The sequence below is a fragment of the Drosophila hydei genome, unplaced genomic scaffold (assembly GCF_003285905.1).
Source record: "Drosophila hydei strain 15085-1641.00,03,60 unplaced genomic scaffold, DhydRS2 tig00008148-arrow-arrow-pilon, whole genome shotgun sequence".
Lineage (NCBI taxonomy): Eukaryota > Metazoa > Arthropoda > Insecta > Diptera > Drosophilidae > Drosophila > Drosophila hydei.
Genome location: NW_022045852.1, coordinates 607,948 through 622,223, shown reverse-complemented (window position 1 = coordinate 622,223; position 14,276 = coordinate 607,948). Strand labels below are relative to the sequence as shown.

At 37.8% G+C, this 14,276-nt stretch overlaps 1 protein-coding gene across 4 annotated transcripts in view; it reads left to right on the top strand.

The window, feature by feature from the left end:
• The window catches only part of LOC111594254 (protein kinase shaggy), a 44,020-nt gene that overhangs the window by 3,964 nt on the left and 25,780 nt on the right, over nt 1-14,276 (top strand). The window contains exon 1 of one of the 4 annotated variants that reach the window (XM_023307475.2): nt 3,105-3,260. The exons of the other annotated variants lie outside the window; for them this stretch is intronic. The gene's annotated coding sequence lies outside the window, so the exon portion shown is untranslated. Of the gene's footprint in view, nt 1-3,104; nt 3,261-14,276 lie in introns of those variants that run through there. 4 annotated transcript variants of the gene reach the window in all.

Here is a 14,276-nt window from a genome sequence, read left to right as displayed (position 1 = left end):
TCAGAGAGAGAGAGAGAGAGAGAGAGAGGGGAGAGGGAGGAAGGGAGGGAGGTAGGGAGGGAGAGGCAAAAGAGAACTTGCGCACTTTTACCTGTTGAAATTTTTATTCTCATGATCAACCATCTGCTTCTTTTTCTCACACTCTCTCTTCGTCTATTGTTCACTCTAATTTGCTCTCTGGAAACACATGTTTAACTGTTCGTCTGGACAGTCAGCTCTCTCACTCTTTCGTTCAATTTACTCTGCCGTTTGCTCAATTTGACGATTGCTTTTGAGAGAGGAGCGATGTGTGTAACTAACAAATTTAATTAATAATTATTATCTTTGCTATGTGCATGTGTATGAATGTAGGTGTGTATGTGTAGGTGTGCAGGTGAGCGTCTTAGTAATATTGAACACGCAAGCGATTAAGCTCATAAAACGTAGAAAGAAGATAGCAACAACTATGAAAATATTTAGGCTAATAGATCATTAAGTTGCAGTTATTATTTATACAACAAATTTGCATAAGTTCCATTTTCCTGTAGTGTACATACACAAGTCCAAAGAAGTTTTAGTGCAATAACAATATTTTGCGTTTATCCATAATTTCTTTTCATCATTTTCGTTTTCATGCTCTCCATTATATGAGCTTGTACAAATGCGCTCTTTTATGGTGTCGTCGATCCCTTTGAATTTGTTCAATGAAGTAACTGTTTCACATTCGCACGAGATAGATACACAAGCTTTGCAGTAAGCTCTCTCTCAGTTGACCCTCTCTCTCTCTCTCTCTGGCATTTTTGATTTATTCATATAATTTGAAGCTATGAACTTTCAAATGTGCTTGCAAATAATGATGTATGTATGCACATCTGAATAAATCATGTGTGTGTGTGTGTATGTATGTATATGTCCTGTGCTGTATGTAAACATGTGCTTTTTGCAAAAGTTTGTGCGGGGGAGCTAGCTCGCGCTCTCTGTTTCTTACTCTGCGCTTTATTTATTGCTTTGTTCGATGGGATCATGCGTTGCGTTTCGTTCCGTTGCAGAGACACAACGTCGCTGCTAGCGCTCGCGTCGTTTTGCCGTAAACAAGATAATGACCCACATAGACGGGCAGAAAGACAGACAGACAAACGGGTGGCGCATACCGAGCGTTAACGCAAGCGGCACAATGCAATGCGAGAATGTTGTTAGTATATATGTATAAGGCGAGAACACGCCTTAGAAAGCTTTAAAAGAAGGGTATATTCGCACTGAACAAGTAAGTGTGCAGGGATAAAAACAATTTAATTGAACAGTAGACAGCTCACGGCCCTTTTTACATATATATGGAATATGGCGTAGTCTGTTCTGCACTTTCATAAATATTTAATTTATAATTATTTATGTATTTATTTCTGTTGCTGTTGACTAAATGGCGACCCCTAAAAAGCGTTCATCTGTTCCAATTGTGAGTCCATTGGCTGCAAGCCAAATTCATGCCCTAATTTATGAATCTTGAAACCGCCACTGCACAATTAAAAATAAAATAATAAAAAATGTCCCATCGCCGCCAGACTCGAACCCAGGGATTAACCGCTCATGAGCGCAGCCTTTACCAATGCACTGTTTGCAAAAGGAGTTTCAAAATTGAACTTAAGTTGCAGCTGATAATTCAAGCAGAATTCAATCGCAATTTCGAAGAATACTCTCATTTGAATGTGGAAGGAAAAATGTGTAGGAAAAATGCTTGGCGCCGCTTGTCATGTGCTTTTGTAAATTGGCCAAACGTTTTGTTTAATAACTTCTGTTTTACTTAATGGATTTTAATCAAACTTTTAGCATATTATCTGCAGATTCTATTGGCTTGGTAGAGATGCAAACGCTTTCACATAATGGCCCTATTTTACACTGAACCTAAATATTAGGAAATTTAGAGCTGGTATCCAAAATTCAACAAAAACCAAAATGGCTTAAAATAACTAAATACAAAAGCTCTAGCTCTTAAGATGTACGAGATATAATTTATTAACTGGATTTCGATCATGTTTCTATTCGATAACAAGTAAATGGGAATAGTTATCGAATATATGAATCAAACTTGATATGCGCGTGCTATACAAGGACATACGGGTCTCACGCCTCCTTCTGCCTGTTACATACATTTGCACAAAATCATTATACCCTGATTTCCAGTTTTCAATGCGATCAGGGTATAAAAAGTGGAATAAAATGCGAATGTCCTGCGATCATTAGTGCGAAAAGGTAACTGACCTTTGAGTGAATTTGTACAAAGACCATAAGCGATAGGTGTATATTAAAAAACGTATATGTAAAACACAAGCGATATATCAATACAAATGTTGATGCTGGTCAAGAATGTCCACATATGTATTTTCATACACACATACATACATAATGAAATAGTGCCTTACGCTGTAAACCAATACACTTAAAATTGCCATATGTCAGCTATTCTTTATTAAAACTGATGCGCCAATATGCCTTAAGCTATATATACATATATATAATAAGATAAAGGGAGTGACCGACTTTAAAATAACCTAGCCGAAGTACTCTAATTCGATGTGTCCGACTATGAAATATCCAGTTGTTTCAATCATGCTTTAGTTCGAGATGTTCGATCATAATGGAGTGAGATGTACCAAAGTACAATTGAGACAGACATGCCTGATACAACCCCTCACACAGTTGTATGACACCAAAATATTCTGAATTGCCACTTTCTATAGGTTAAGAGTAGGCAATTACAGCCAACACATTTTTTGGTTTTCATGTAATGCAAAGAAAAGTAGGATTTGTGATGAGATGAGATGAACCTTTCAATACATTTTACATACTGTATTTGCATATATATATATATGTACATACATATATATAAGTGATCGGAGATATCGAGAAACCGATGGAAGCTGAGTGGTTCGGCTTGGAGGGTGAGCAGGCCAGATTTTGTGAGTCAAAATTTGTATTGATTAAATAGTTCCTTCCTGTCGTCCCCGTAGATGAAATTAAATAAATTGAGCCTTACGTATCGGGGGGGCGTCTTTGGTCTAAATTTCAACCTACCAAATTCGGAAAAGCCTTGTCGTCTTCTTATAAAACATCGTCGACACCATAATTAACCAAAACGGCCAACAATCGATCGGTGAAGCTGAAGGGCGCCGCCCGCGAGGGAGGCGCCATTAAATTCGGCAATTCAAATCCCGGTAAAACTGTCGGAATTAGCAGGCACAATTCCGCTAAGACATATGACAAGCATTTTGTTCAGTCCATAAACGGTTAGTCTGCCTATATCCAGATATCACATTTCATATATAATTCTAATGTTATTTGCTTTGTCCATATCTAATACCATTTATATTCTTCATCTCTTTCCAGGTAAGTTGACAAGTACCAATTGCAATTAACGAAATATAAATACGAATTAGTATACAAGTATGGGTAAGCAAGCCAACTTTGTATATTTATAAATCTATATTACTAGCTATATAAATCGATCATTGTGAATTGCAATGATCGATAAATGTTCGATAAATTCTATTCAAATGCAAATCGTTCCATGCGGAAACATTCTTCGAGAATCGCTGAATGAAAATAAGTTTTAAATATAATTCTTGATAGTGTTAAATTAAAAAAAAAACATGTTTCATGTAAACAAATCCATAAACGTGTAGGAATTTCTGGTTATTTATAAAAGTTTCTTGAAGAATCCAAAATTGTAAACAGCTGTACAAACTTATCGATAAGTTGGGTTATTCGATATATTAATCGTTTCTGGCTCCCAAATTGTCGAATATATAATTTTAATCGATTTGGCGACCCCCCATTTTGGTCTTGAGCTGTCTGCAAAAATTTCGATCTTATATCAATTGGTATTTTTCGAAATGCCACGTCCTTATTGGGCGTATTAGGATATCAAACGGTATATGTTCTAAATTTCTTCAAAAGCCCACCAAAACCAATATACTTCTTTCACTTCGTGAGCAAGTATAAGAAACCCTGAAAATTAACTGCTAAAATTTGTCCTCAATTGCATTTTTTCTGTCGCATACTTTTAGGCGCTGATCGAAAATTTGCCCCCGCTTCGCTTTTGGCTTTTACGCTTTGTTCAATTCGATCAAGTCCTTGACATTGTTGTGAATTCCATTTAATATATTACAGGAGCTGAGCGTTATCTAATTGTCACATATTTAGTTTTACGTAAGGCAGCAGCGCCGCGGCGTCAGCTAATCAAATGCAACATGAGTATCTCGCAAGTCACCCATTTACACACAATCGCACACGCACACATGTGTGTACACGTTCACGCACACATGCACAAAACAACAGCAGCTACGCCGGCGGCTGATGGCCCCCACAACCTGACAAGAATTTCTAGCGCTCTATTTCTTTCTGTCTGGCACGCTCTCCCGCTCTTTCAAGCTAACTCTCTTTAGTGCGCGTACTCTCTCTTGGCTAGCGCTATGCGTTGTGTGTTTGGATCAACTTACGGTTCTTCGCAACGTTCAATGCTCCAGGGCGAAAAAAAAAAAACAAGAAAATGTGAATTAACCATACGCACACACGCATGCACACACATGTATGGATACATTTGTATTTGGCTGTGTGCATGTGTGTATACATATGTTGGTAACGCTGGCGTCGCGACGTCGCTATCAACTGAGCAGTCGCCGTCGTAGCTGCGTTTTGCCGCAACCGTCGCCGCCGTCTGGCTCCAAGCGGCAGCGTTTTTAGTTCACTCGCGTTGAATCTACCGAACAGGCGTATACGTATTTTCGTCTCGTCTCGTGTGTCTTCGTCATTTTCGTCTTCGTCTTTGCGCATTTCGCTTCATTACGTACGTCTACATTTCTTGTCTCTTTTCCGCCAACGAGCTTGCGGCCACAAAGCGCGCAAATCGTAAAAATACATGCATAAAAAGCAACGAAACACAGTGAGAAAATAAAACGAAAAAAATATACTTCAAATGAAATTACAGCAACGTTTTTTTTATCTCGTAAATTATTAACGCACACAAGAATTGACTATCTATTATTTATTTATTTTTTTTATAGTTATTGATTATTGTGGTGCAGTGTAATAAATTTTTAATATGATCAACAAAAATATAATTAATTTATATTAATATATATATAAACATATATATATATATATATATATATATATATATATATATATATATATATATATATATATATATTTACCTATATGTATATATATATATAACAAAATATGAAAAAAAAGATAGAAAGAAAGAAGAGAAATATGAAAAAATGGCACAAACAATTTCAATAGAGATTTATTTGCTGCGAATCGAATGTTTTGCAATTTTGTGTTGAAACTAATTGCTCGAAAGTTCTATGAAGTTATATTCAAAAACTGAGAATAACAAGTGTGTGTGTGAGTGAGTGTTTTTCTTTTCTTAATTAGTGTAGTCACAGAGTTAAAGTTATTATTGCAAGGCTACGAAGTAGTGTGTTTGTGTGCGTGTGGGTGTAAAAGAGGATTTGATCATCAATGAAATAAACTCCACAATCGAATTTGGATGACATGGCGCCGAATGTCTCCTCTTGCTTGTCCACTGATCCATAAAAAATTCATCAATGGAAAAGTTTGCAATATTTGCTCTCTCGCTCGCACGCCACGCAACAAGTGAGCAAAAAGTTAGCGTCAGCGTCAGCGTCTCACTGTTTTCGCCTTCTTCGTCTTTGACATCCAGAAAGAGGAGCAGTTTGAAAGGGGGAGGGAGGGCATGAGCAGCAGCAGCAGCAGTAGCAGAGCGCGTCTTCAAACCAGTTTCGTTTCACATTGCTGTTGTTTTTGCTGCTGCTATTGTACTTGTAGTTGTAATTGTTGTTGTTGCGCGCTGCTCGCTGCGCCTGCGCGCTAATTGGGTGGCTTTTGCTAGCAAGTCAATCGTTGAAATGCTTTTGCCTCTCCCTTTCTCTCTATCTTTTCGCTCCCTCTAGCCGATCTGATCTGTTATGCTGCTGTAGCGTTGCTTTAGCTTATGGACAAACGCTCTTTAAGAACGCAAGGCGAGGGGACTACGGCGACTCATTGGCTAAAGGCAGCCACCGTCAGCCCGTATGTGCATGCAATTCGTATTGGCGACAATGTTGAAATACTTGCACACAGACGCAGACACATACACACATGCACACATGCACGCACGCACGTACACACAGACAGGCAAGCGCATGCCTTGGGCCAAAAGTGAATTATTCATGTTGTTGCTGTCGCGTTGCCAGTGGAAAATTCCCAAAAAAAATTCGCATGAACTGGGGCCCCATCGTGGTGCCGGCGTTGCCGCTGCCGCTGCCGGCCGTGCCCCTTCCCAATACTAACAGCAGCAGCAAAGCAGAAGTCAAGTCAGTCAACGTCTTGTTTGTTGTTGTTGTAGCTGTTGCGGCTGCTTTTGCGCGCTCTTTCGCTTTACTTATTTGTTTTTTTGTTGTTTTTTAATAGCACAGGCGAAGAAATGTTTGCACAAAACAGCAGCAACAACAACACCAACGTCTGTTGCTATTTTTATGCCTTTACTTTTTGAGTGGGTCTGTTGTTTTTTCTTTCTAATATATAAAAAATTTGCATTACGTTTGCAATGAGCACGAATTGTGTCGTGGCACGAACAAAGCGAATCAGTGAACCGTATTAGCACGATGTCAGTTAATAAAATGCAGCACTTTTTTCATACATATCTCACATTAACGTTAAAGTATGTTTCGTGTTATTTTTTATACATGTGCGACACGCACTCATCCCTAGCACGACGAGTTACTTTTCGCTCTCGCGCGCGTTTCCGTTCCGTTCTTTTGCTCGTTTTGGACGCGCGCGCACGCCCACTCGATAAATGTGCCAATGGTTCAAGGCAACAACAACAAAAACAAAAAAGCCGATCAGCAGAAAAATGAAAAGCTTGCCTAAAAGCTTGCGATGCTCAACTGGGCTTTAGCTTCGCATGATCTCTGAATCTCTCCTCTCTTTAGGGATCTCTCAGTATATATATATATGTATGTGTTTGTGTGTGAAAATGCATTTCGCTTACGCATTCTTTCGCTGAGCGTTCGCTTAACTTGCGCTTGTTCTTTCATTTCATTTGCCACGCGTTCCGCCAAGGTGTAATTTTTTTCCTTCACGTCCTTCTGGTGCGCACAATGTTTATAAATATTTTCACTCTCAGAGATGTTGTGTGTGTGTGTGTGTGAATGTACGCTCATGTATGCAGGTATTTGTCTTTTTGCTGTATTTATGGCATAATGACGCTAATGATGACGCCCATAAGCGAACGGCTTTCGAGTTGCTGCGATTTCTCACGCCCATTTTTGGAGCTGCGCAGTTTTTGAAACCAGAAAACATTTGTTTCCGAGCAAAAATGTACAAAAAAGCAGAAACAAAAGCAAAAACGGTCAGTAGCTTAAAACGGCAACAACAACAACAACAAGTGCAATGCCGCCAAAGAAAACAATAAAAATTAAATAAAAGTAAACACACGTTTCGCTTTGACGTCGAGAACAACGGTACAGGAATTTGTCTTTTTTAATGACATTTTCCGGCGTATGTCGACTTTGTCTTTGTCATTATCCTCAAGCAACGTACGCTTGCTCGAGCGTTCGTTTCCACTTGCCATTAAAACAATAAAGAAAGGGAAACGGATTTTGCTTGAGCACGCGCATTTCCATTCCATGCATTCTTGCCGCCCATGTATTGCCATCTTGCATTTCATTCTTTACTTTTCATTATATGTGCATGTTCTTCTATATCAAACGCTAATACTCAAGTTCAGTTTCAAAACAAGTCTAATGCTAAAAATGCTTACAATTTGTGGGATTTCTTTTGTTGCATCTAAATTGGAAACTAAACACATCAGCTGCATAGCCGATTGGAATGATTTATGGTCGATTGCACTTAACTGGTTTTACAATACGATCTATAGATGGGCAAGTTTGATGGGATTTGCAGCAATTACTTGAATAAGCTGTAGTTATGTGTTCCATTCCATTTCGAATAGACGTGCAATGGAACAATTCGAAACATATTTACATATATATTGTGCTGAAATTAAAACTTTCATTATATAAAATGTTGTCGAACTTTTTAATAGAATACGAAAGAAATATATTTGATTTATTCCTCCCCCTCCCAATTTTCTATAAATAATATTTTAAATAGGTGCTTAATAATGCTAAGTATCTTTGTTTTCACCTATCGCAATTAGTTAAGCATGAAATCAAAAGGCATGCTATATTATTGCACCGATATATCTTTTCTACGTTCCTTTGATTCTGTGTGTAACAGGCTGAAGGAAGCGCGGCAGGCTCCATAAACCATATATTCTTGATCAGGATGAAGAGCTGAGTCGATCTAGCCATATAGAGTCTTGAAATTTCAACTGGTGTATTGATACGCAGTACGAGTTTACCCTTTAGTTCGATAACTTAACCCATTTCCTTATCGATAAAAATCGATTAGTTTATAATATTTTTAAGCGGAGCTTGCATTGCGTCAAAGCTGAAGATATAATTTTTACCTGTAGGTTTGTGTGATGAATACAAAGATTTTGTATATTAGGATTATGGATACCTTTCCCCTGCCCCCAAATTGGACAGAAAACGTATTTCAATTGAGCATAAGCAACACATACACATACGAATGCTCTGAAAATGTAATTAGGAAACTCCATATAGAAGAAAAGTTATTTGGCAGTTAAGTTCCCACAGTAGAGGGTACCTTCTAGTCGATTAGCCTCGAATAGAGCCCTCTTACCCGTTTACCTTAACTTTGGCTTTGACTGCTTTTGTAGTTCTTTGTTGTTATATGGAGTTAAGGCCAAATGGCAAATAGTAATCGAGTCGATAAAAGGTTTGCATGTTTTTTAACGCCTTCGATTGAACAAGAGATATGCATCTAGATATTGGTCTCTTCGGTTCCACCCACCTCTACCTAACAACTATTTCTTGAGTTGTACTCGTTCAGCAAATAAAAAGAGTATATTTGCTCGCCTTCGGTTAAGATTTTTCAGATTTTCTGGTTTATATTGGCCCCATAGCTTAGCTAATGTCTGATAATATCAAATCGGAATAAGAAATTTTGTTGGACTACTACAAGTATTAGACCGTCGGTAGTACCCGATTAAAACATTCTTAAATGTGTGGACTGGGACTGACAGATATAATTAAAAGAAAAGAGCATTTACCTTGAACTTTAGCTAGTCCGGTTTGCTGGTTTATTGGTTTTTGGGGTCCCAGCCTTCGATCAACAACGAAAAAGTCGCAACAATTGGGCTAAAAATATATATTTTTATCCATTTTTATTACACCTATCGCAAGCAATTATCGCCTGGTCTGGTCTATTTATAACCTGAATGGAAGGACGGCATGGCAGGTATGTGGGTTGGTCCGATTGGGTTTAATTTGCGACGCGTGGAATCTAGTTGTGTCACATGATCCACACATCGATCCGAAAAAAAACTTTCCAGTCTGCTGCACAGATCAATAAGGGGAAACGAAACAGAACAGCAATGGAACATGCAAATATCTTTGCCGTGAGACGGCCAACTGCTACGCTGCCGCTGCTGTTATTTTCAAGCATGCAGTCTCTTGTTCAGCAAATTATCCAAATTAGCACATCTCTAATGGCAACTGTTGTCGCTGTCTCTGTCTCTCTCTCTCTCTGTTAGTCGCATTCGAACATGCAAATTCAATTAGCAGAGGCCACGCGAGAGAATCGAAAGCTAAAGGTGTGGGGTGGCTACACTAGAAATAAACAAAACTTTTTGTTTAAACATGTAATCATATGAATGGGAATCGGAGCACGAAACTTTGGAACGAGTGGAATTCAATGAATCGAATGCGCGATTTGGTTCGCATTTTGTCTGTTGGAACAATTCATTATTCGCCTTTCACAAAGGATTTGGCCGTAAAATTTTCCACTGTTTGCTGCGTTCCATTTCATTTGGTTTGATTCTATTTCAGTTCGGTTAAGTTCAGCTCTGTTCAGTTCACAGTTTCCTTCCATCAGTTAGCACTTTGTTATTGATATGTCAAGAATAAACATTATTTTCCGATAAGCTCTAAAATATGCCGAACTTCGGTTTGTTTACTCGGTTTAATCTGTGAATCTTTAGGCAGTTCAATGCAGTTCCACGGCAAACCACAAAATACAAATCAAGCCCCACAATTTACTCAACGAATTAACAACTGCCATTTGGCGGGTCTCTCTTAATAAATGGTCTCATGTCACGTGCTCGAACGTTCGCTAATGTCAACTTCCAGGTAGCCGACCAATCAACAATCAAACACCTACCCACCCACTTGTGAGGCAGGGTATCGCAATTGGACATTGCGTAATTGGAGTTACACTTGAAAAAGTGGGTCTAGATGTAGTTATCTTATCTAATGCCAGAAGCTAAAACAAAGAAATATGTTTCAAGTGTTTCATTTTAAGAAAATCTGCTTGAAAGCTAATTGTCGACATTAATTCCAATTAAGTGTTCAATACAGTCTAATGTGAAAATTAATTCGTGTTGACATGGGAATAAATCAAATTGGACAATTTAGACCAACTTTAGTGCTATATGCCAAGAGTCATGCATATCAACTTAATGGAAAGGTTATTCGAAATATTTGCTAACAGTCTAATTGGAATTGCAAAGTGTATTTTGCCTTGAACTGTGAATGCTATGTTAAATGATCTGATGCCGCTATATTTATGTTGTTACAAATAATTAGACTAGCTTTAATAATTTGCTGCTAAATATTAAATGTATTGATTCAAGAATTATTTTATTTAACATTTAACTATTGTTCGCCTTAAGGAAGAACGGAGCAGGGAAATTTTCCAATATTTATGCATATATGCTGTTTTTTATTAGTTTGTAAACAAAGAATAAAAGTGGAACTTACATCACTAAGCTAACATTCCATTTCAGCGTGACCTCTTATATATATGTATGTATATATATAAACATATAGTTAAATATATATATATATATATATACATATATTTATTTAAAAAGTCTTAATCAAAAGAGTTGCTTTATGTTTAGCGTCATCTTGCTTGCAGCTTATCAGCATTTCGAATGCACTCTCCCTCTTTCTCTCTCTTAGCCTCTCAGCTCGCTTCTATGGCTTCGCTGTTTGTGCGTTTTGACCTTTGTAACGGGACACTGGCACTGACAACTGTTAACTTTGAAGAAACTTTAACTTCAAAGTCGACTGCGCTGCTGCAGTCGACGTTGCGACGTGTTGACGCCGGTTGACGCAAAACCCCGCTACGCATTGCGTCAGTGGGCAGCAGCAGTCGGGCAAGAGCGAGAACGAGAGTGCTCGGGGATGGAGTGCCGAACAGTGACGAAGTTAAGAGTATGTTTGTGCCCACGTGTGTGTATATGTGTGGAGAGCAGCAGTGTTTCAGTGTCGGCAATTTTTTCTTGTTGGGGGTTTTTGCTTCTTGTTTTTTGTGTTTTTGTTTTTTTTTTTATTTTAGTTTCGTTTTTGGGGCGCGATGCTGATGACGCATGGCACAGTCATTTACGCACTGTGGCCAGTGAGGCATTGTTGGGGCGACGAGGAACGATAGCGTTGGGGCTGGTGTAGGCACGCAAAACTATAAATAAAAATACATATAAATTGTGGCGGGCTGTGGTTGGGGTTGCTTTGTGGACCCAAGAGAAAGAAATGAATGTTTTGTGCAAAGAAAAATCAATTGAAAATTGCTTTTATTTTTCTCAATGCGTAAAATGTTTTCTGATTAATATAGATAGAGTGCTCATGCACTTGTTGTCTCCCGCTCTCACTTCTGCTCTCTCTGTTAATTTGCTCAATTGGTGCTGTTAACTTAGTTTCATTGCCACATACGACACTTATGCTACATACATATAACAGCTAGTTATGTGTGTTTTTGTGTGTAAATGTGCCTTCAAATTGGCTGATGCAATTAATAACTCGACTTGCGTCGCGAGCAAATTCATCAGCGCAAATTTAACTCGGCAGCAGCGGGAAAGGCCATAATAATCATATTAGATGGAGGTTTGGCTATGCTTGTTGTTGTCGTCATTAATTTTGGGTCAACAGTTTTTGAAGCCAAAGCTAAGCCAAGCCAAGCAAATCAGGTTCAAGCAACAGCTATAGCTTTGCACTCCAGATGAATCACGATTTGGCGTCTGACGAATGGAAAAAATGTTTTTTATATTTTATATTTTGTTGTTGTTGGGGGATTCGTGGTAATTTGTTTTATTAATAAGCCAAGCGCTGCTAAGCAGCTAAGCGGCATTGTTCGGTCTAAAACTCATTTTAAAACATCGAAAAACAAAAGTTGAAAAAAGTTTTTCAATCGAGCAAAAATTATAAATTGAAATAAAAAATTAATTTTTGTAACATTTAGAATGTTAAATTAGCGTAACTTGTTGATAAAAAACAATCCACCGCGCTTCTATACTCGCTCACAAAGCGTAGAATCTGTCTACTGGCAAGTAGTTAAGCACTTGATTAAGCTTTAGGAATTAATTTTGCTTACTGTTTGGCTGCAGTCAGTCGTTTTTCCTTCTTTCTCTCAGTGTACGTATGTAGCACTCAGTGTCGACTTCTATCTACATATACATATATGTATATATGTAATGCCCCATAATTATCATTTACAGCTATTGTTGGTGTCGTTGCTGCTTTTGTTTACTGTTTTCGTCTTCGCAAATCATGCAAATCAACAATAATATGGAAAAGAAGAGCAGCAGGCGGGAGGAGAAAGAAAGGAAGGAAGGCAGCCATAACAATAGCAAATCATAAGCAGCATCTTGTCAACAGGTGTTGAAGTCACTGCCTCATCATGTGAACTATCCCGTATATATACATATGCATATATTAAAATAGGCATATCGAAGTTGTTGCCAGAGAAAAGCAAAGCTGAGAATGTCCATTTGGCCAAAGCACACACATATTGGGGGTGTGTATGTGTTGGTAACTGAGACAGGGTATTGCCTAGTCGAGCCTACTGTCTAGTCTCTGGTTATCTGCGACAGCCTCTATATAATTACTATATGAACATCATATAGATAGACGGGGCGTCGACTATAACTCGCTTGGATTAGTTTTTCACAGTTTCCTGCAACATGAGAAAATACTTAAGCGAGTGATAGATAAACAAAACAATTTTTATTCGTTTTGTTTGTTGATTAATTTAACAATTTTGCATTCGAGCGTGGTGTGATAAGATTTTGGCCTTCAGCTCGATTGGCCAGCGATTAGCTGGAACGTTGGCATTTGGAACGCCAAAAGCCATGTGAATGACTGGTAATGGCACTCACATCATATCATATCAAATTCAACATCAATTGGTGATTAGATTTCGGATTCAATTTCAAGCTAATTGCATTCTTGATATTTACTTTGTATCAATTAGATTTATGCTTTAATTGGCATTTAATTTCAATTTTTCATTTACCTGCTGCATTCACTTTCACCTGCTCTCAGACCTTGCATTTAATTCAATTTAAATCAATTAATTATTTGTTTTCCCTCTTTTTATTTTTGTATTTATTTTGCGTGTTCCGATCTCATTTATTTTGTTGTTGTTTGGCTAAGCCCTTGACTTTCCATTCCATTCCATTTTCTATGCCTTGTGTTCCAATGCCATTTGTATTGCATTGCATTTTCGTTTGCTCATTAAACAGTTTTCATTCGTTTCAATGGTATTTTTGTTGTTTTCAGTCATCGAAGTGGCATATTTTGCAAAGTGCATTGCATTCATATCACATTCTCAACAAATTGGGTTAAATGATTAACATAATTAACAAATATAAATATACGTATACGTGTGTTGTATGTATGTATATTGTGTACAACAATAGAGTTTCAACTATAACTGAACGCATTTCATACGTCTAAGACGCAGTTTCTACAGCTGTTGTTGCTGCTTCTTCAGCTCTTTGTCGTACTTGTTGCTATTTGGAACATAACAATATTGTACTTGTACACACACACATATGGATTGAGGGACTGCTTGACTGACAGACTGATAGACAGAATGTGGTCCACTAATCGCGTGTTTGGCTTTTCAGATCAGCAGGTCTGCCTCGGCATTTATCACCCACTTGCATTTTACTAGAGCACTATTAGCTTATATATACATGTAGAGATGGTTAAACATTGATTATACATTTATATATATATATATATATATATATATAATGTATTCTATAGATTGTGCTCACTTACTCGCTCGCAGTAATCAACATTTTCTATTTAATTAAACTTTGCTTTGTTTCATTGTTGTCATCTCATTGTCTGTTGACTTACATA